Genomic DNA, 22,553 nt, shown 5'->3' with positions numbered 1-22,553 from the left:
ATGACTTGCCCAAGTGAACGTTGAAAATCAACTGCCACGTCATATACAGACAGGGGTGCTTAAAATTTAAGGCTTTGCATTTGATGGACCCATCCACTGGCCTCTGAAGCTATGCTAAACTGCAATGTTCAGTAATGCATGCTCAAATGCTCGAGGTATTTCAGATGACGTCAGTTCCTTTTATGTTACTTTGAATCATGGGAAAACTTCACATCTGATGACGTCATTTACCAGTGATATTGACGTCATTCCAGATATCTTTTGTTGCACTCATTAGAGAGTCAATAATTATGTGTATACGTTTATTCTATTCATCAACCAACGACCGAACGTCCATAACAACATCCAAAACAGATCTTTTTAACGTTCATTTAACGTTTTTCTCACGTGCATTTGACGTCAACAAAGGACATTCTTATTCCAGACACCCCCCTTATCAATTTTTAGGAAAATGCTTTTGCCCAAATTATGCTCTGTATTAGCCTTATTTTCAAAAATGTTTCACCCAGAACACTTTAAGTTTTGCTTACTAAGTTCCAAGCCCCCCGTTTATTAGGTACCCGGGAGTAATCGTTAGCCTGTACCAAACTCTTCTTCGCAGGAAGAAATCCCACAGTAACTCAAAAAAGCAAATATGCGGTGTGAGGGTTGGTACAGGCTAACTAATCGTGGGCAAATATCCTGTTTATCTAAATCACATAACCTAGAAATACAGAAAGCTCACTCTATAGAGTTCCCTGTTACTCAAAATTTCATTTAACTACAATCTAAGCCCTTACCATTTTCCGCTTTTCCTTATTCGCTCTGGCAGATTTCCTTTTTCTCGAATAGTTCTGTGTTGCGAAGAATTTCCTAATGTTTGACAATGATCGAAGCTGTTTGACTTTGGCCGGGACTTTTAGGTTAGATTCGAGTTTCTCGATTGTTTTTGTTGATGTAGTATAAAACTACCTTTCTACACATTGGGTTCATCTTAGGTTAAATTCAAATCAACAGTCTAAAACTTTTTAGGTTGTAATTATAGTATTTATTTATTTTTCATCTTTTTTTTGGCTCATAGATATAAACTTTTCGTTTTTAGGGTCTATTTACATTGTTAAACTATGATATATAAAATTTGAATTTTGTTATTTACAAAGGAAAAATTGAATTTAAATCAACTATTGTAGAATAATAATTAGCTATCTATTAAATTAGATACGATATTTTTCATCATCATCACCTCGTCAATCTAGATCCGAGAGGACGTAGGACAGAAAGATATTTTTACAGTTCTTGCATTTTTACCACTTTTGACTGACTTTAGAAAGTTGATCGTTTGTGATTTTACGCTCCTTTGGCACGCATGTGCAGCACGATATCATTATAGTTTTTATTGGAGTTTTATCTGATCTTCAAACATTTGTCAATAGTGTGTTTTGGAGTCATCCAGGATACTGTCTGACGTTTCGTGACATTTCTCTGCTTCATAGCAATCGAGGGGTTTAGACTCCAGCGTGACATATCCAGCCCATTTTTCTTTAGATCAGTGATTTGCTAACATTTTGTGCCCATCTTTTGAGCTTCAGTAATTCGACTGGTTTACAAACGTTCGGTTGATTACATACCATTTGATTTCGCACGCAAAACAAAGCGTTCGGGATAAATTCTTTTGTGCCTTTCGCTTTCTTTGCCAGACACTTAGTGAAAGCACCTTGACAGATACATTGACAATCTTTAGCTCCTTGCTCCCCAAAGCATTGTGGGTATGTTTCTTCCAATAGGAAAAGTGAATCATCCATCATGGGTTTTGATTGAGTGAGTGTGACCATACAGCATATGGTGGCCAGGATTGAGATTGTTGTATACGTGTTCATCTTGTTGGCGTGTTTGTTTGTTGATTCTGGAAAATGGAAAATGAGAAATATTTAGAAGATTTGTATTTGATACTAATACCAAGGGGAAATGAGAAAGCTACTTTGACTTTAGTCACCCTGAATGTTTTCTACGCAAGGAATCGTCGACATAATTCCCAAAGCATCAAGAGAAGAATAAAAGAAGAATCTCTTAGAGGTGTTAGAGTTTTAGGCTCAGACCATACACAAGAAAACATTTCATATAGCCAGAGGAATTCCTCTGATATAGCTATGTAGGTTAAATGGATTCTCATTATTTCCTACTATAACAAAGAGCGCTCCGTCAAAATGTCACGTTGAATCGAAAAAAACTTGTCTCCTTTGAAGATGTTTCCTTTCTCACAATATTGAAGATTGACATATCCTTACCTTGCGAAATTGTTATGTTGCAAAGTTCCGTTCTCTCAGTTTTCTCTTGTTCGTCCTTTGGTTAACACTGTGCGCAGTAGAGAGTTTCTAGTAAATGAATAGCAATCTCAGGTCTCAGCTCTCTTTTATAACAATCTCCCCTCTCGCTACCCCATGTATAGGTAAAAGATAAAAGGTATAGATAAAAGTCATAAAGTACTTAATCAGAGAGACAATGGATATTACTAAGCTGGATATTAAGGAGATAACTTGATAAGGCAAAGGGTTGAGTTTATAAGAAATCGAAGTGTCTTGCGATTCATTCCAAATTTCTTTCATTATACTCCGTACGTAGCCTATATTAGACGTCACCCGCGTTTTTCTACGCAACTAACGTCTATTCCACTTTGCGACTTTTTCGAATGTTTTGAGCCCAGGTTTTTGAGCTCCAAACATTCAATTTTTTGACATCACTTAAACTTTCGAAGCTCCCGCAGTAGCAAGAAAATCGAATTTGCTTCAAAGGCTTCTATTTTCCGAAAATCATGAAAGTGGATCTCACCAAAGAAATCGATCAAAGGAATCGAGGAATCGATCTTGCGATGCATTCTAAATTTCTTTCATTATATTCCGTGCGTAGCCTATACTAGACCCCCAACCACGTCATATCAAAAATTTTAAAATGTCATTTGATGTATCTCTAAAACTAAAGATTACGGAGCAAGAGTAAGTGGAGAAATCCAGGGAAAGAAGTGACTCCTACCTTCGTGTAGACATCTAAATAGAAGTTAACCCTCGAACGCGGACGTAAACCTACTGTACTACTTCCTTATAAATTTTTAGAAGGATGTAGTATTGATATGGTATATGTACAATGATCCTTTCCAACTAGAGGTAATAAGTGATAGTCCCTTGAGCGTGTTAAGGTGGCTTTGAAACTTTTTTTCGGCTGTACTTTGATTTACCTGCTTCTCATAATAGTATAGTACAATAATTCTCATAATCTCCACTCAGGGAGGGGGCACAAAATTGTCCGAGTTAAGGAAATTTCGAGTTATCGAGTAAGGTTTATGGCATTGACTTGAAAGAACGAAAAAAATGTTCCACCAGTTAAGGAGATATTCGAGTTATAGAGGTTCCAGTTAAAGAGACTGCACTATATAAACAAGATAGTATAGATTTTTGAGCACTATCATTGTTATCAATCGCTGATAGCGTTTTTGTTAGCATTGTTGATGTACATTTTAATTGATACCCAGCTGGCACACAACCTTGTTTCAACGTTAATCTAACGTTAGATGGACGTTGTGAACGTTAGATTAACGTTGAAACAACGTTGTGTGCCAGCTGGGTACTGACTTTTATTTGCTTTTCTTTTGGCGACATTCGAATTAAGCATAAGCACAACTGTTCTTATAGTCAACACATTAAAAGGGATTAAAAGTTACAGACGGGAGATCTCACAGAATGTCGAATTAGCATCAAAGTGATAATCTGACGGATTAGGTTGCTTCGAGTTCGAGTTCTATGCAGGCTTAATAAGGTATATATTTGCAAGTTTGTATTTTAGTAGAATCAGTTTGACCTTTAGGAAGAGATGCTTTGATTGTTCCATATTTGGTCATGTGACTCGTATTGACCAAACTCCATTCTCATCGATGGCATCTGGTTCAAAAAACATTTCCAAAGATGATACAAGAATTTGTATTTTAGGGATGGATGACCTTATTGAAAAGTTATGTTATGCTAATTGGTCTCCTACGTCATCAATGTACATAAATTTTACTATCTTTTGAGAAATTGGTCTAAAACAGTACTATGACCTTATCAAAATGTCATGCAAATTGGTGTGTTTTCTACCATTTTCGAAAGATTTATCTAACCTTTATTAGTCTCAATAAAAGCCGACATTGTTCTTCTAGGGATTTCTTATCACTTAAGTCTTTACCACTGGAATAAATAACGCTTGTTACACTTCCATACAAGGATACAAAGTATTTGATTAATCAGATTTATTTGACACGTATGCAAAGGAAAATATAGTCCTTCCAATTTGCGACTGTATTCGAAGGCGACCCGAAGGCACTCTCTTTCATTACTCTCGGGTACCTAATAGCCGCCCCCCCCCGCTAATTAATTTTTCCAGGACATTCTTATTCCAACCCCCTCCCCCTGCTTATTAATTTTTGGGAAAATGTTTTTGAAAGTTCCTTCTTTTGCCCTAATTCTGCTGTATTAGCCTCCTTTTCAAAAATTTTCGCTTATTAAGTTTTGAGATTTTTTCCAAACCCCCCCCCCCCCCCCGCTTATTCCAATCCCCCGGCTATTAGGTACCCGAGAGTAGTTGTCTATCCAATGGTAGATTTAGTATAGTAGTGTTGCATAGGTCTACCGAAACTGAGGAAGCACTTTTTGAAAGTTGGGATTTTTGCCCCCCCTTTTAAAAGTAAAGTATCTTTTTAAAAATGATGCAAGCGATACGAAAAGGAAAATTGTTGGATATTTTTCTCTATTTGGCTAAAAACTGCTATTACTAAGGTGCAAAAAGCAAAAGGTGCCGAAATTATTTGTCGAAGGCGCCTTATTCCACCCCTTGCTTTTCGGTGCCACCCAAAAAATCGGCCGCTTATTGGAGGGGACAGTTCCCCCTCTGATTCTCCAGCCACCACGGTACTGATTTCTGCACTTACTTTTCTTTGTAAGACCCAAATTAGGGTTAGGTGCTGACATTCAGATTTGTGCTCCCATACTATCTGTGGTTAATAGCGACCGTAGTACAGTGGTAGAGCATCCGGCTACGGTTCGCAAGGTTGTGGGTTCAACCCCCAGCCGGGTCATACCAAAGATTCCCAAAATGGTACTTGATGCCTCTTTGCTTGATGCCCAGCAACTAAGAGAAGGATCAAGGGTAAGTGGAGAAATCCAGGGAGAAAGAGTGACGCTCTCCCCTACCTTCGGGTAGATAGCTATCGAAAGAGGAGCCTTCGGGTCGCCTCCGACTGCGGTCGCAGACTTACTTACCTGTGGTTCACAGAGGTTCTGTGATTCAGACTAAAGAAGGGTTGAACCCACAATCTTACCCGCCGTAGCCGAATGTCCTTCGCCCAAATATCGCCTTCTTTACGACCTTTAATGTTGCTTCAATTTGTTTTAAGGACTTAGATGCCTTAAGATATTTGACTAGTTTTGAATTGGCTACGCCATATCTAACTTCGATTCGAGCGTAAAACACTTGTTGCGTGTAAGGGTTAAAATCCTGAAGCTTTCTATTATGTAGGCTAGTTATGGCAGCAAAAAAAGGACGGACGATTAAAAATTGAACAAATGAATGAAAATGAGCTTGCTGTACGGCGCACATTTTGTTTTATAAGCAACTCCAGTTTTTGGGCCAGGGCTGGGGTTACTTAGCATTCTAGCTCATTTTGTGAAAAATTTGCTTTGACCACTCTTGATTTTATACCATATATTCTTATTGGAACAATAGCTATCGTTTGCCATGGTTATAATATCCAAAAAGCTTTTACTTTACGAGATGGTGAAAAAATTGGCTAATTTGAGCCCTGGAGCATTTAACGACTTGGTTGCTTATAAAAAAAATGTGTCGAAAGTAGGATGTACTCAAGCCCACTCATTTGTTTTTCTTTTCAATGCTGGTCTCGTGCTTTGCTTAAATGTCGTTGTAAAATCTGTTTTATTAAGGGGACCGTTACCTATTAGATACGGTATGTTCTAGGGGTTGGCTCAAACCAAAGCGTTTATTTTAGTCGGCCTGACGACTCAGAGATAAAATAGATTTTCATTACCAGACATTTTTTCTCCCTCGGGTACGCCTTAACGCTCTATGAAGCTATAGTTCTCTTTGAGTTGCTTGGTTAAAATAATTTAGGTTTTCGAGAATTGCATAATCCGCTATTTTAACGACCACTCCGTTATGTCGGGAAGGCGGGCATCTTTCATAAAAGGAGTATTGGATTGTAGTTTCTCATTCTTTCAATTTTTAATCCTTGAATTAAATTATAATTATGGCTGTTGTAACCTCCTTATTTTATGAGAAAGCCTTTTATGGAAATAGGTAGGCTCTCTAGGGTCCGTCATACGTTACTTAGCTTGAAAACCATATAAGAATGTAGACTACACTTTTGTGCTTAACTTTGTAGTTTTTCGGAAAAAATCACCCCAATAGCATTTTATAATAACCTCACCCATTTTATGAAATTTTCCTGAAAAAGTGCCAAAAAGTGCCAAAACCTTCATTTTCCTAGGGTTTTTTGGGGGAAGTCACCCCGAAATCACTTAATATTGACCCGCCCCCATTTTATGGATTTTCTCCCGGTGTATCAGCCCCCCCTGCTTATTCCACCTACCCCTACAATTAAGCACAAAAGAGAAAGGCTTGTGTAGGATAGAGTTGAGGCTATATCAGCTTGAAATTCACTTGATGATTAGACTACGGTAGTAAACCACGTCGTTGTATTTCGCTACAGCTTACCTATTCAATGAACTCACTACGTTCACTGAATAAAACTTTCCAAACATTTTATAAGCTGTTCAAGGAAACGCAGACGATGAGCTTGCTAGTCTACTTGATGATAAGGGTTCTGACTCGCCGTGCTAAATTCGTACTAATAAGGGGTTAAGGGCGAACTGAATGTTGCGACTTTGTATTCCTATATCTTAACCCTTTGCGTGCCCATGTCAAGTATATTTGACATGGACACGGAAAAGCCCTTTTTTTTGCCTTAAAATGGACAAAAAATAAGGTCGTTGAAAAGAAGGGGCAGAAGGCCAAGCGGTCAAAGGCTTCAGCGCCTCAAAACAGGGATTCTTGGTTCGAATCCCCACTTTTTTCAATGTTCCGTTCAGTTCATAGATAGCCGAGTCGGCTGGCCTTAGACCCCGTGAAAACAATCGAAAAACTGTCTAAAAGTCCTAAATTACTGGGTTATCCACGTAAAATATCGACTCTAAAAAAATTAAATTGATTAATGAATTGAATAATCAATAACTAGAAGGAGGGGTATTCTTTTTAATCCGAAAAATCCGTTTTTAAGTTAGTAAGGGACCGTAACTTTAAGCTTGTAAGGCGGGCCTGTCTTTTATCAGCAAATAGTTCTACTTCCTTGACGGTCACGTAAATAGAATCTGTAGTTCATCCTTTTTTCTGTTTGTATATCCCGTTTATTCTTTTGATTTCGCTTTTATGTATACTGGCATATCGAGGCCAACGCGTGCCAAGTTGGTGAATATTGAGATATTCAGTAGCTATGGTACCTCCTTCGTGATGTTTTAAATGTATTTACTCGACTATGAGTCATTCAGTTCAAATTAAGTCAAGAGCAAATCCAGCACCAGTTGCAGATACGCTTAAGCTTTGTATTTCGGAATTTTCCATTTCTGTCACACTTTCTTCCGCCCATCTGCCTGGCCGTTCGCTCTCAACCTACTCATCACTAGACGATGTTATCGTCCGTACATTGATAGTAAAGACTTTAAAATATTATACGCGCGGTATAGTTTACAGCCGTTATGGTGGCATACAGAAAAAATCGGTGGTAGAGGTTCGAAGAGACGACTGGCAAACTTTACCGGCTGTAAACCTTTTTTGGCAAAAAACCGTTTGTGAATTTTCTTCGGTTTTGGGATTTTTTCTTAGATAGTGGTTCGTCTTAGACTATAACATAGTCAACCTGTTCACCAAAGCTATTGGCTGCCTGTTCAAACATCATTTGCCTTTTAGTACCGCCCACATAGCGCTATCAAGCTAACGATCACTATCGTCCGGCGTTTTTATTGCCACTATATGTTCTGCTCCAAATAGGCCGAAAAATAGAATATTCGATCTCAATAAAACTGAGTACAATGCAATGCTTCGCCGCCAGGAAAAGTAGCCTTATCGTAATTCAATCTAGGTTTTACAAAAAAACTCGATGACAACCAGTCAGTAATTAGCTAATACAGAGGAGTCTAACTCGAACCTCTCTGTTACTTGAATAACTCCTTAACTCGAACAAGTTTTCAGGTCCTTTCAGTTAATTTTACTCTATACCGGGTGGGCTAAAAAAAACAAGTCCAAATTTCAAATTAGGATGTTTGACGCACTATTCGTTTTTTTAGCTGGCATCTTTGGATAGAAAAAAATAAAGATATTATATTAATTCTGTGAAAGTTTGAGAAAGTTTCACGCATTCAAAAGAGAGTTAGAAGATATTTCAGGGACCTATCTATTTTTAAATTGTTTAAAAATTGACGTCAAGTGAAAATATTATCAGAACAGGGGAGAAACTAAACAATACCATGAAATTTTTCGATGCTAAAACTTGGCAAAAAATCGGGAAAATACTTATAGAATAAAAGTGCAAAATCGTGATTGCACATCTTTTTTCGATCTATCGTCAATTAAGAATGAAATATGGACTTGTTTTTTTTTGCCCACCCGGTAACTCAAATTTCCATAACTCGAACAAATTTGTGTTCCCTGTGCGTGTTTGACTTATAAAAACTCCATTGTATAGCCCTTCCCCTTTACAGCTTCAAGCTACCTATGTTAGCCCTTCCCTTTTCATTCATTACTCAATATTTCTGCTGATATAAGCTACTAGAAATTTCATTCGTTGATGATTCTTTTCATCGCAATTTTCCATTTAAGGAATATAATTTGACATATGTTTTGGTCAATTAGTATACAAAACACGCAATATTTTGCTTCAAAATTTATTGTTATTTGAATTCATAATAAGGAAATAAACTTTTATTTTGGTTTCAAATTTTCAGTTAATCTGTAATAAAAAACTTTTTTGGACATGACGTAATACTTTTTTGGAATCTTCTTGAGTCACTACTTTCAACTTCCTTCCCCTTGGATTAGAGTCATTGAGCAGGGTTAGATTTGAAATTCTTGCACTGGGTGAAATAAGAGATTTCCAATCCTGGAAATATCTTGAAAATGTGATGTAAATATGGAAATATGACTTTTCTATATTTCCAAAGTTGTGGAAATACCATATTTCATGATATTTCCAAATCTGAGATATCATATTTTCAAGTTTTAGAATTGGAAATATCATGAAATATGGTATTTCCACAACTTTGGAAATATAAAAAAGTCATATTTCCATATCTACAAAAGTATATGGAAATATCATATTTTCAAGATATTTCCAGGATTGGAAATCTCTTATTTCGCCCAGTGTTGGGTTGGAAATGAAGCCACTTATTTTCCATCCAAACGCCACACAAACGCCAATCTGAAAGTAAAACCCTTCGCCAGATTCTGAAAAATATGAAAGTACTAGATTCAATCCGTCATTTTAAATGCGGTGCAAATTTCAAATTTTCTTTTTTTCTTGCTTGAGAAAGGTTGTAGATTCCTCTACACCCCCTTCGGGACTTTAAACTCAATTATTAGAACCATTAGTTTAATCACTGGCGCACAGTATATGTATTTAATGCTATCTAATATTCTAGTGGTGGATTGGCGGCCACCCTTGCTCAGAGTGGGCTTATTGGAGAGGGATTGTTGAGCTTTTGATGTGCCACATCCCCATTCGGCCCAATTTTTCTTGTGCGTAAGCAAGAAGATTCTGTGATTCGACCTGACAATCCCAAAAACAAGGGCTAAGTTCAGGCCTCCCGATTCTAGTTTCTTGACGCAGTCTGGCAAAATTCCATAACTCAAACTTTCCAGATGTTTAAAATTTCCCATTCTTCAGAGCTTTAGCGTGTCGGATAAAAATCCTACTCCAGTCACCGATAAGCTTCAATATGGTCAACTGAGTATGGGAACGGGGTCATTACAGTTTCATCTTGTCCACGGTCTAGATAAGATGAAAGTATCGGTGTATTGGTGATCGATATTTGACACAGGTATTGGTTGGCCTTGGACCTCCCACACCACAGCAAAGAAATTATAAGAAAGAAAAAATCAGGACACACAAAGTTTATTATTTTCAAGATTACTTTAGAAAATATTAACGTCTGGATTCTAAAAATCCTCATATATTGTGGTGCCTCCTATTCTATATAGGCCTCGTTCCTCTACAGGACAAGTAAGTTAAGCTCATATCCAGTCCCTTAGTTATGGGTACAAGATCGAGCTATTATCTCTCGGCTAGTTTTAACTCTTACAAACTTGACCTCTAAATATTAGAAAATCCCTTCTCTAATTGAAAAACAAACTTTCCGGGTGTGTTAGCGCCTCTCTTCTCTAAGAACAATATTCCATCAACGTTAGAAAACCAAATCACCGATCATGTCTGGTGATTGTGCAATACTTAATCACTGTGTGTTTTGATTCTAAAGGATGATCATATTGAGTCACCTCCTCGTGGTTTTTTTTGCAGAAAACAAATATGAAAAATTAACCCTTGATGCGACTACAATTGGCGCCGAAATATATGGGCATTTTTGGGTATTTTAACGTTTTTCAGAATTTAAAGATCGGGCGAGAATTGCAGTTTCAGTACTTCCACTTTGTTTCATTGGTTTTTTCGATTTGGGAGGGGTTAAGTGGCTTCTAGGCTATATTCTCAGCCTTATTGGAACATTTTTGAGCTTTTAGATCCTGAGATCCTAAAAGGTCCTAAGTGTTATATTTCATATTAAAACTCTGCTTTCCAACCGTACTTTGAAGCACTTAAAAATCACTTGTGGTTTTCAAATGTGAGGGAATTTCCGCTTTTGTGCCAAATATTACGGTGGGGATTGTAGTCTAGTAAATATGACATGTGTCAGATGGGGCTCCTAATCTCCTGTAAGATTGGCCAAAAATTCACCCCCTCCCCACAGCAATGCTCTTAAGTTTATTCCCCCTATTTGCGAATGATGCTTGGGTTTAAAAAATCCCCCCTCCTACTACATAGATGTATTTGTTTACCGCTATTTTTGCTTAAAATAAGCCTCATTTCCTGCGTATAGACTGATTCAGCAAAATCCAGTCAGACACTATCTTCAACCAAATCTCAAGCAAGCTGCCTGCTCCTAACTCACATAATTTTAACTCACTTTAACCCACGAAACAAAAACAAGCTTGAAACTATACACTGGTCCAAACGGGACCACCAAAAGCCTTGGAGCTAAGCAAGATGATACTAAACCATCCTGTACATATTATTTCTGCCATCTCTTAGAAAAATGGCTGATCATGGGTGAAAATGGCGGTCTACTAACGGTTTTTTTCTGCTTACTGATAGAACCAGATATTACCCTGAGATTTCCTTTTTTCAATTGCTTCCATCAGTCGCATAATTTAAGCCAAGGATGTATGAGGCCCCCTAAGCGGTTTGCGTAATGACGTGATAGGGACTTTTTTGAAGCGTGATTACGTGATTTGGAATTTTTTTCCGTAATTGCGTGATGAGAAGTTGAAACGTAATCGTGATTTGAAAACATTTTGAGCCGTGATACAAAATTTGGACTTTTTCACAGGGTGTGTGATTAGCCATTTTTTGGCTGATTTTCGTGATCGTGATTGAAAACAAAAAATTGCGTGATATCATGATCAGAGTTACCGCTGTGGGGCCTCATATATGGGGGACAAGGTTGGCTTAAATGTTTCTCTCTAGAAGATAATTCTATCATAATATCAATAGAAACCACATCTTAGAACATCATGATAGAAACCAATTCTTTTAGCCCAGTGGATAGTGATTTTTTTCTCCGTTACTTTCATTTACCCCTCATTTAGTCTTTAGTACTAGCCACCTTAAAATGTTCGAGAATTCAGTATATCTCATCAAAAGGAAAATGAGCTTTTCCAGAAAAAAAACATATATCCCTGTTGAGGAGGTCAATTTCCGTTCCAAGAAGATAAGGTTTAAGTATGTCGTGAAATTCCATAGGATGATACGAAAATCTGTCAAAAGTAACTGGAATTCCATGGGGGGGGGGTAACTTTTTAAAATCCTACAAAAATTCCAGAGGTATTTAAACCTAGAATTACCTAGAATCCTAGGGGGTTACAGCATTTCCAGCAACAAAGGGTCGAATCTCCTCAGCAGGGGTATACGGTTTTCTTTTGGAAAAGCCCAATGGTAATACCCTACAATTTCAGGGCCATGATAACTTTAAGTTCATCCCTATTTGAAATTCAAGGAAAAAATTTCTAAAACCATCCCCACTGGGTTTTTCGAGTTTAAGAACAATAAAATTTCTAACTCCATTGGAATTTCGACCCACGGTAGGAAAAACTTTCACCGGGCTATACACCTTTTCGACCGTAGTCGCACGGTCAGGCGCGTGCCACTTTTATTTAATTTACCACCCTAAACTCGATCCAATCCTTTTTTTTACACTTTTTTCTATTATCTTTAGGTGCGAAAAAAGGACTGGGACGGTTTTAGGGTGGTAAAACGGACAAAAACACCCGCGCAGCAATTGGCGGTTAGGGTCGAAAATGTGTATTAGAAATGGTAGTTGTAGCTACGAGGTTCGAGTTGTGGTTCCCATTTTATGAATGCTTAACAGCCGGGAAATATAGTCACATTCATATGCAAAACGAACCGTAATGACAAAATGTCAATCTAAGATATCTGAATTATTTTGCTACAACTCAATCGCTAGGAAGGAAATTTGTTTAAAAGGGATAATCTTTTAAGAGACTTTGAAGTTGAAACTAAGGCTTATGAATTAATCGATGACGCGTTTAAGCCTAAAATTTTCAAGTGTTTCTAGGTCCTAAATCAGTGAATTTTGAATGACGGTTGAAAGTGTGTGAAATAACGCAATAGAAAGTCTATTTAGTCTACAGATTCGTATAAAGCAAAACCCTCCAAACTCATTCTATCCCATTGGGCTTTTCCAGAAATAGTTCGTGCCCCCCCCCCTGTTGAGGATATCGTATATCCAGGGGGTTAACGATTTTTGTTCAAAAGTGGATATCAAGGGGGTTAAATATCTACAAGGGAGCGGATATGTATCCAGGGGGTAAAGTGTCTTTTCAAGTAAAAAATACGATATCCAGGGGTAAGCATCTTTATAAGAGAGGATATCCAGGGGGTTGAGCATATTTTTAAAAAGTGGAGTCTTTAGTCTTTACTAATAAAGTAGGATATCCCGCAGGGGATTCGATACTTCGGAAAATCAATATCCTCAACAATGGGTGTAAAATTTTTTTCTGAAAAAGCCCAATCACGCATTCACGCAAACCGCTGATGAGTACTAGCACCAGCGCAAAACTTATTTTCTTATGATTATGTAATGGCAAATATTTTCCAAAATGCAAATATTTTGAATCTCAGTAAGAATTCCACGGAGATAATATTTGAATAACGGATTCTATTGCTGGTTACCCAGCTGGCACACAACGTTGTTTCAACGTTCATCTAATGTTCACAATGTCCATACAACGTTAAATGAACGTTGAAAAAACGTTGTGTGCCAGCTTGTTAGGGGAACGCGAGATAAGACACGCCAATAACATCTTTATTATGTTCATAAGCAAATTCTTAACAATAACAAAGTTTATCATCTCTTGTGTGTCTGCTGTTGGTTGTTGGGTATCAAGCTGAGTAGTATCAAGTACCAATTTCGTACTAATTACGAAGTCTTTGGTATGTCTTGGTCAGGGATTGAACCCACGACCTTGCGAACCGCAGCCGAATGCTCTACCTTTGCACTACGGTCAAGGAGAGTGGGTGAGCTCTGGGAATTTGACTTATAGCTTGCTTTCTTATTAGACAGAAACCTTTTAAAGTCGTACACATTTGAAGTATTTTCCTTCATCAGGGAATGCTGTATCTATCACGAAAGGATTTTGAATGAGTAAAGGTACTATTTGTTGAGAAAATAATTCATTATTGTTGTTAAGGTCTTTTCAACGTTTTTTGAACGTTTTTTCAACATATTGTTGTTGCTTGGTAGGAGATTATTTTGTTGACAAATATGACGGAATTTGAGGGGTAAACACCTATATAAGAGGAGTTGTGTCAAGGGTTTTGCAAATTGTACAACTTGTTTAGTGGTTTTTAATAGAGATTGGATATATACGTCGAGCTTTGTGATTGTACTTTAGAATGGCTTGTTTCACGAGGTAAATATATGCGTAAATTTTAAACAATATCTTATGAGAAAAATGCTTTTAGTTACTTGCTTAGATCGGTTAGCTTCAGTCTTTTACAAAGTCTGCATCAACTGCTTTTTCATTGCATTAGGGCATTAGGATTATTTTCCTAACTGTACTACAACTTATAGGTCCACACATTTCAATATGCATGCAATAAACTCTCTCAACTTGAACCTCTATAATAACCAAAGTATTGCTCCTCTGAGCTTGAAAGTAGATCGAAATGCTCTCAATAACTCGAATTTTGTTCCTTGAAGATCGAATTAGAGAGGCAACAGTACTCTAAGAATTTCCTATATAATACTCTTTTGAAAAATAATATAAAAGAAAAGGTTAGTCTGCTTATTACTAAATAGGACATAATGGGGTAATAGGGTCTGTTAATCAAACGTCCAGTTTTAGAGTAGACGTGTGTTTAAAGCTTTGTAAAAAAAGCTGTATAACAAAAAGTGATGGGAACCTAGTTTTGTCTGGCACAACTTGTAAACATTTCTCGTATATTTCCTTTTATAGATTCTGCAAGTTTATGTTGTTGATGGCAATCGCCGGATCTTTCGTTTCTGCTTTCCCATCCAGCGGGCATCATTACGAGAAACCGGTCATCGATCGGACCTTTCCGTGCTTCAAAGAATGCGGAACATATTACGAACAATGCGTTATAAAATATCGCGCTGCTTTCAATCCCGTATATCGAGCTAAGAAGCTGGACGAATGCGTCCAGAAAAGGACTTTCTGTGAAGCTTTAAAATGTAAAGACTACCTGTGCTGTATGCGAAAGTGTGAAATAGCCGATAATCAATGTATGGAGACTTCGCACAAGAGTAACCAGCAAATGATTTTATGTATGCAACAAAATTCGCTGTGTCAGCATAGTTGTACTGCACGAGAAATGGACCGTGAAAATGACCCACATCAGGTTTATCAAACGTAATATTACAATGACCATGGATCCTCAGTGGTGGTACAAATACGAAGAGAAAATGACCCACATCAGGTTTATCAAACGTAACATTACAATGACCATGGATCCTCACTAGTGGTACAATACGAAGAGATCTAAAAGCCCTTGATTGATCTCGTCTTTTGCATGATTTTGAATTATAATTCAAACATAAGACATGATCGAAATGGAAATAGTGACTAATATGACCAATATCTATTCCTTGGCTAAGGTGTTGGATACTTCTATTGGAGTCATGATATGGACCAGTTTTCGAGAAGAAGAAAGTTTGAATTTTGACAAAGGCGTCACTGGCAAAATGACCAGGCAAATGTCATTTTCAAGAGTTATGAACTCTTTGAAAAACGTCGAAAAAAAGTTTTCCAGGTGTTTTTGCAGCAAAGACGTTTGCAATCTATTAAAGATATACATTGACGTTTTATATACGCAATATTGAACTATATTTGAAACATTTGACCTAAAAGATGCTCCAAATAGCTTTGAAAACAGGATAAGACACTGTGTTATAAGAAACATTATGTTTTTGAAGATAAATTGACGATAACAAGCAAGATATTTTCAAATTTTTAAGTTGTTTTGATTTGTCACTCCCATAACATCATTTGTTTTCTTTTTCAACATTATTGAATCTGTCTTGACCAATAAAACATCCAGAGCTATGCACTTTCACAAACGTTGCTTCAACGTTCTTCTAACGTTATATGGACGTTGTGAACATTAGATAAACGTTGAAACAACGTTATGTGCCAGCTGGGTTTTCACAAACGTTGAGAGAAGAATAGGTTTAGCCATTCGGAAATAAATTTTGTACCTTGTACTCTAATAATCAATTACTCGAATTCTAATGCTATTCTGGAGTCTAATTCCCAAAGCCACTTGCAACACTTTTTGTGAATTTACTGATATATGGACGTGATACAATCTATTCGCGCGCGCTCTCAGAAATTATTTTTTGACGTGGCATGCTCCGAAAAATTCAACTGCTTTTAGACAACTGAGGAATTGTTTCCACAAAGGGCCACAAACAAAACAGAATGGTAACTTAACAAAATTCGAAACGAGAATGAAAAACAGAAAGATAATATTTAATTATTGAAAGAAATGACATTTAGCTTTAGACTTGAAAATAACGATAGATTGGGATTGACGGAGATCGTTGGGTAGATTATTCCAGACTTCAGTACCATTATGAAGAAACGTTTTAGAGTCATATTTGTTTCTTGTTTTTCGAACACGTAACTTGTTTTCCCTGGCAGCTCTGGTGTTCACACCTACTAGCTCCCCTTTTTCATTCCTGTTACCACAGAGAAAGAATCGTTTTGTGAGATAGAGGAGAAATTTTATTTCCTGCACTGTTCAATGTATGCTCTTTGCTGCTGAAGACAATACAAAATATCATTCGACCAATTTCTTCTCAAGCACTTATCTGTTCTTTGGCTGCAGCCTTTTTGACTTTCATCACTCGTATTATCCCTCAACTGCTTTTGTAATGTTTACATTTTTTGTGTGAAACAGGGGTGTTAGAAAATTTATTTTTAGGAGCTCCCGGGGGGGGGGGTACTAGGGTTGGCGAATAATGAGGGGTATGTGCGGACGGAACCTCCGAAAACCGACCCTTAGAGAGACTGATTTTTGCTGAAAAGGTGACCCTTAGAGAGACTTTTTGAAATGTTTTTTTCGATTTTTGAAAAAAGTCATACCCTTAGAGAGACTTTATTACAATTTTTTCTCTGGAAATCAAAACATTTCCTAAAAATCCTGAATTTTCCGACCCTTAAAGAGACTAATTTAAAACTTTCTGTTTTTTCCGACCCTTAGAGAGACTTTGAAAGTTGACAAACCGACCCTTACCGTCCGCACATACCCATCATCCATTTTTGCCTAAGTACCCCCTCCCCCCCCGGCTGTAAGTTTTTATCTAAAAAAAGATACGAAAAATCTGAACACATATTTGAAATCAGCAAGGTAGGTTTAAATATGTAAAAAAATTCATGTCATGATTTTTAAAAAAATAGGAAGGAAAAATCTTTGTTTATCTTCTTCTTCATTTTTCAATTTTTAAAAAATCTTTCATCTTTTAGATTATTTATTTATTTATTTATCAAAGGATTGAGGTTCAAGGCGCGCCGTGGGCCTCTAAGAACCTATCTTTTTACAAACGCTTGTTGTTACAGTTTTCTTTAAGTATAATTTTGTTCTGGGGCTTCCCCTGACTTTAAATTGAATAGTTTTGTCTTTCATTTGAGCATTAAGCTCGCGTGCTCTCTTGCTAAATTCTTTGATTGTCAATCGTTCAATAATTGTAAGGTCTTCTGTTGCTCGATAGGATGAAGGAGGGCCTTTTTATGTCGTGATGGTTCTCAAGACTTTGTTCTTGTCTTCTTCATTTTCGAAAACTACCTTGATTGGTCGATACCTCCCTTCCTCCTCTCTCTCTTTCGTGAATACTCCAATCCTCTGTGTGTTTACAATTTTTATGTCCTTGATACCCAGTTGTAATCCAAGGATTCTGTACTTTATGAATTTCTCGTCGTAGATTTTCGTTGTATTTTCGGGATCCTCCAAATTTTCTTTGATTCCATGGAGAATTAGATTGCATGCTGTGGATCGTTGTTTGCCGACTGTTTCACTTCGAGCCATTTTCTCCACCTTATTTGATTGTTGATTCATCTGTTTGGATACAGCTTCAGCATAACTAACCTCTTTCAGCTCTTGCTTCTTTTCGATTATGATGTTCTCGATCTTTGTTTCTATCTTCTTCTCGAGTATGCTCATCTTTGTTCCCAGGTTTTTTTTGATTTCTTTTGTAATAACGTTGAGGTCATTTGATTTCAGTTGGGAGATTTCTTCATTTTGAGCTTTCATGATGTTTTCACATGCTTTAATTTCCGTTTGAAGTCCTTCGATTTTGGTGTTTCTGCATGTTTCAACTCGTTCCATCAGCTCTGGTGAGATCTTAACGCAACTTTGACATTGGAAACTTCTAGATTTAAACGTTAAGCAAATCTGTATTTGGTAGATTGGTAGCTGGGGAACAGTTATAATGAACATCTCTATGGCACTTCCTGCAGGTCAGAGTGTCTTTTGGTGTTGTTTCTCCTCTAATAATGCATTTTGTTGGGGTGCAAACCTCATTTTCAAGCGGCAATTCTTGGTCATTTTCATCGATTTTTTCCTCCATTTTCCTTGCGAGATTCGCCATTACTCTACTTGCATATATCTTTCCAACGGTGTTTAATTATCTAACAAAGCCTGGATGGGTGCTGAGAAAATGTCAAAAACTATTAAGCGTCCACATACTTTTGAGAAAGACTTTAAGTAAGAAATTTTTGGTTTTGATCGGCTTGGGAATTGAACACACGAGCTCGTGCACCGTAGCTGGATGCTCTAGGTTTAAATATGTAAAAAAATTCATGTCATGATTTAAAAAAAAATAGGAAAAATCTTCATTTTGTTTATCTTCTTCTTCTTCATTTTTCAATTTTTAAAAAATCTTTTATCTTTTAGATTAGTCTACTTGCATATATCTTTCCAACGGTGTTTAACTATCTAACATAGCATGGATGGGTGCTGAGAAAAGCTCAAAAACTATTAAGTGTCCACATACTTTTGAGACATACTTTAAGTACGAAGTTTTTGGTTTTGATCGGCTTGGGAATTGAACACACGAGCTCGTCCACCGTAGCTGGATGCTCTACCTTCATGCTATGCCAGCACCTCGAATAAATGTCTCCCAACCATTCCTTAAACTAACTGGGTGTAAAATGACTGACAGTAAACATTGTTTCCATTTCGGGAAAGAAATTCAAGCCAATGGAACCTAATAGCTACCTTTGCCTGGAAGTGAGATAGCTTTGTCTTAGACATTACCTTCCAATATTATATGAATTATTTTCTCCTTTTTCCCGGACACACTGAATCTGGCCTGTTGGCAAACAATTGCCAGAACTAAAAATTACTGTCTCGTTTTATTTCAGTTTCCGTGTATATTTTGTCTCTTACGCATTTCCTTTGATCGACATCCATCGAGTCCAAATAAAATAGGAAAGAGCTTTTGTTTGGTCTTGTTTGTTGAGAAAATAAGAAAGTTTATTAATATAAATTGGCTTGATTATCATCTTGTAACACTATGTAGCGAAGGTAGCGTAATGATTTGATGAAAAATAAATTTTTGATTTGAATATTTATAAAGCACGCGTGGTAATAAGGTTAAAATGATGCTGAAAAGCGGGTAAAAATAATTTTTTTCATTTTACATCTAGAGTTTTTTTGCGAGATTTTAGTAGTAGGTATTATAATCATAGAGGTCGTATAATTAAGGATGTAATAGCCATGACATTCTTTTAATTTGATTAAGGTATCATCTTTGCAAAGGGAATAGGGACATTTTTAGCAAAAACATCGATTTTTGAAGGTTAAAATGTTCTTAAGATGTTCTTATTTTCACTGCTTTGTGAGTATTTTTCTTAGAGTCCGTAGGTACTTGGGCAAAAAGGGGCACAGGGGTGTGATCCCGTCAGTCGGCAAGGGTAGTACCCCGGAACGTGTACCTACTACAAAGTTTGAAATAGAAATAAGAAATTTTCTTTATTGTTTTATATAGTGCATTTTTACTGGTATTCTTCGTTCTGCTGACTCAGCACATTACGTCATCAGCCAACATCAACAAATGTATAAAAAGGTGCAATGACGCTCAAGTAAAATGTACCACTGGTCTCTTTGAAGATGAAAATGAGAGAAATTCGAAATGTTGGAATGCTTTCTGTAAATGTAAAGACGAATGTCCTAAAGTGTTTGATCAAATTCCGACACCGACGCCGACGCCGTCAACGACACTAAGAAGACTCCCGCCTATGTTCAAATGGTACGATATTAGAAACAGTAGTCCGTTCAGTTTTTGGGGTAAATCATTGAAACGAAACAATCCTTGTCGAAAGAAATGTAGCGCAAATCAAGATCAATGTCTAGCCTTCTCACAATCATTCGGTGATCGCATGTCTTGTTTTCGAAGGAGAAGATTTTGTTTCAGAAAATGTAAAATCCCAAATTATATCAAAAGTTGTGATATCATAAATCTCATAACAGGTCGCCCATTTTGCAAGTATCCCGGCTCTAGGGGCTAATGGGATGCAGAGAATGACGAATTGAAAAGTTGAAAAGGTACAATTTTGAAAACATTGAATATTTTTATTAAGCTTTTGAATGAGGCGCTGGCTGGGATTGACTAAAAATAATGAATCTTGAAAGAAAATACGATATTCAAAACATCGGAGTCCAGTTTTTTTTCAAATAGTCTTGTTACAGTGGAGTCTCTTTAAATCGAACCTCGATAATTCGAATGTCTCCTTAATTCGAACAAGATTTCTGGGCTGGAAGTTTGAAATGCCGTATAAACCATACTCCTATCAATGTTCGAGTTATGGAGACTCCACTAATATTTTTGTTAATAAATTTGACAGACATGGAAACCAATACACCTTTTCGACCGTAGCCACCAATTGCCACGCGGGCATTTTTTTGTCCACTTTATCCCACTAAAACCGTCCCAGTCCTTTTTCCCCACCTATAGACAATAGAAAAATGTGTCAAAAAAAATTAAATAATTAAGTAGACTACGGTCGAAAAAGAGTATGAAAAAACTGTTTAACTTAATATAATTTTTGTAGATGCTTTTCTGCTCTGCTTGATTGATTGTAATTGTTTAAAAAAATACAGTCTATCCCGAAAAAAGCGGACAAATTTTTGTATAAAGTAAAATCCTTATCATTTATGCCAAATTTTATGACTTGTATACTTAATATTTTTATCTCAAAAACCTACTCAATAATCTTGGGAATTGAATATCTATTGACAATACAAAGAAATTGTAATCCGCCCAGTTTAGGTGTATTCTATACCCAGTCTAGGTGTCATAGGTTGAGTTTGACGCGAAGTGAGATGGTTTCGAAGAGCTTTGCATTGTAGGTCAATAGGTCTTTTTCCTACTATACCATTTACCCTCGAAAAGGGTTCATTTTGACGCCTCTGTCTCACAGCCCCGCTAAGAGGGGCTTTTTCTCACAGTTGGGATGAAAATTTCTTTCGAAATCTCAATGGCGATTGTTTTAAAATGCAATTCTTTTCCTTGAGTTTTGAAGTTAGTTTCTCACCGGGGACTAAGTTTTGGCAAAAATTTTTCATTTTAGGTGGGGGTGGGGGTCCCACTTGTTGTGTGATACGGGTTGTATTATGTCTAATGAAGTTAACCAATGGTCAATCTTGTCTAATTCAAGAAAATGCTAACACCTGTTCTTCTTTCTTCTGAAAATCTTTACCTTTTTTTACTCAAATAGAATATGCTATAGTCTAAGACAAATCACCATCTAAGAAATAAGCCCAAAGCCAAAGAAATTTCGCAAACGGGCTTTTTGCCGAAAAGAGTTTACAGTCGGTAGAGTTTGCCAGTCGAAACTCTCCCCCGTTTTTTTTCCGTATACCGCCATAACACCACCCCGCCATATTTTCCCACCTTTACACTCATTGTAGGACTTTTATTATATTCGAATCTTTCTATAATTCGAACTTATTCCCAGTCCTCGTAAAGGAGAAACTTTTATAATGTACATTCCATAACTCGGTTCTCTCTGAGATTCGAACAAACAATTTCCCGTTTGAGTTTGGATTAGCGAGAATCAACTGTATATTTTCTCTTTTTGGAGAGGAGAGGTTTAAGATGATTGTCCTCCCCCGACGAGAACACTACTATACTGTGCCACATTTTATCGTATCTTTGTTGTAATTTTTGAAAATTAAAAAGCTTGTAAATTAAAAATGATATCACTTTTATCTAAAAACAAATTCTTTAACCCTTTTCCAGACAAATTTGAGTTTATATACCGGAGGATATCAAAGGCAACGGTAGGAGAATTCGACGCAAAGCAAAGTCGATACTTGATGTATGACTCGCCTTTGCTCACCTACACAGACGACGGTATTAGCGAGGTTAAGCAAGTGTTTATCTAGACCGTTCAATGCGATATCGTTGGCCTGTACATAAGATTTCACTTGCATGGTTTGCTTTGTCAAGTTATGTACAGGCCTACGATATCACATTGAACGGTTAAATAAACACTTGCTTAACCTCGCTATTTTGATGTTTTTGCCGTCGTCAAGAAAAGTGGACGGTGATTTGGACGGCATGTCAACTTTGCTCTACACCGTCTCCTTCGATTTATTTCGAATACATGCTCGCTTGTATGAGAAAGGATCATGTGGTGTAATCTAGGTCTTTCGGCACTGTTGGCAAAAGACT

General features: G+C 37.0%; 1 long non-coding RNA gene across 1 annotated transcript; it reads right to left on the bottom strand.

Moving 5' to 3' along the window:
• Window positions 1-1,012: 1,012 nt before the first annotated feature.
• LOC136813799 (uncharacterized) lies at window positions 1,013-2,404 on the bottom strand. Its single transcript, XR_010847553.1, has 2 exons — window positions 2,265-2,404; window positions 1,013-1,882 (listed from the first exon to the last, which is right to left on the bottom strand). It is a non-coding gene; the product is annotated as an uncharacterized lncRNA (long non-coding RNA).
• Between the last annotated feature and the right edge of the window lie 20,149 nt (window positions 2,405-22,553).

Source organism: Clytia hemisphaerica, unplaced genomic scaffold (assembly GCF_902728285.1).
Source record: "Clytia hemisphaerica strain Z4C2 unplaced genomic scaffold, Clytia hemisphaerica genome assembly, whole genome shotgun sequence".
Lineage (NCBI taxonomy): Eukaryota > Metazoa > Cnidaria > Hydrozoa > Leptothecata > Clytiidae > Clytia > Clytia hemisphaerica.
The sequence above is the reverse complement of the archived record's forward strand: the minus strand, read 5'-3'. Positions and strand labels throughout refer to the sequence as shown.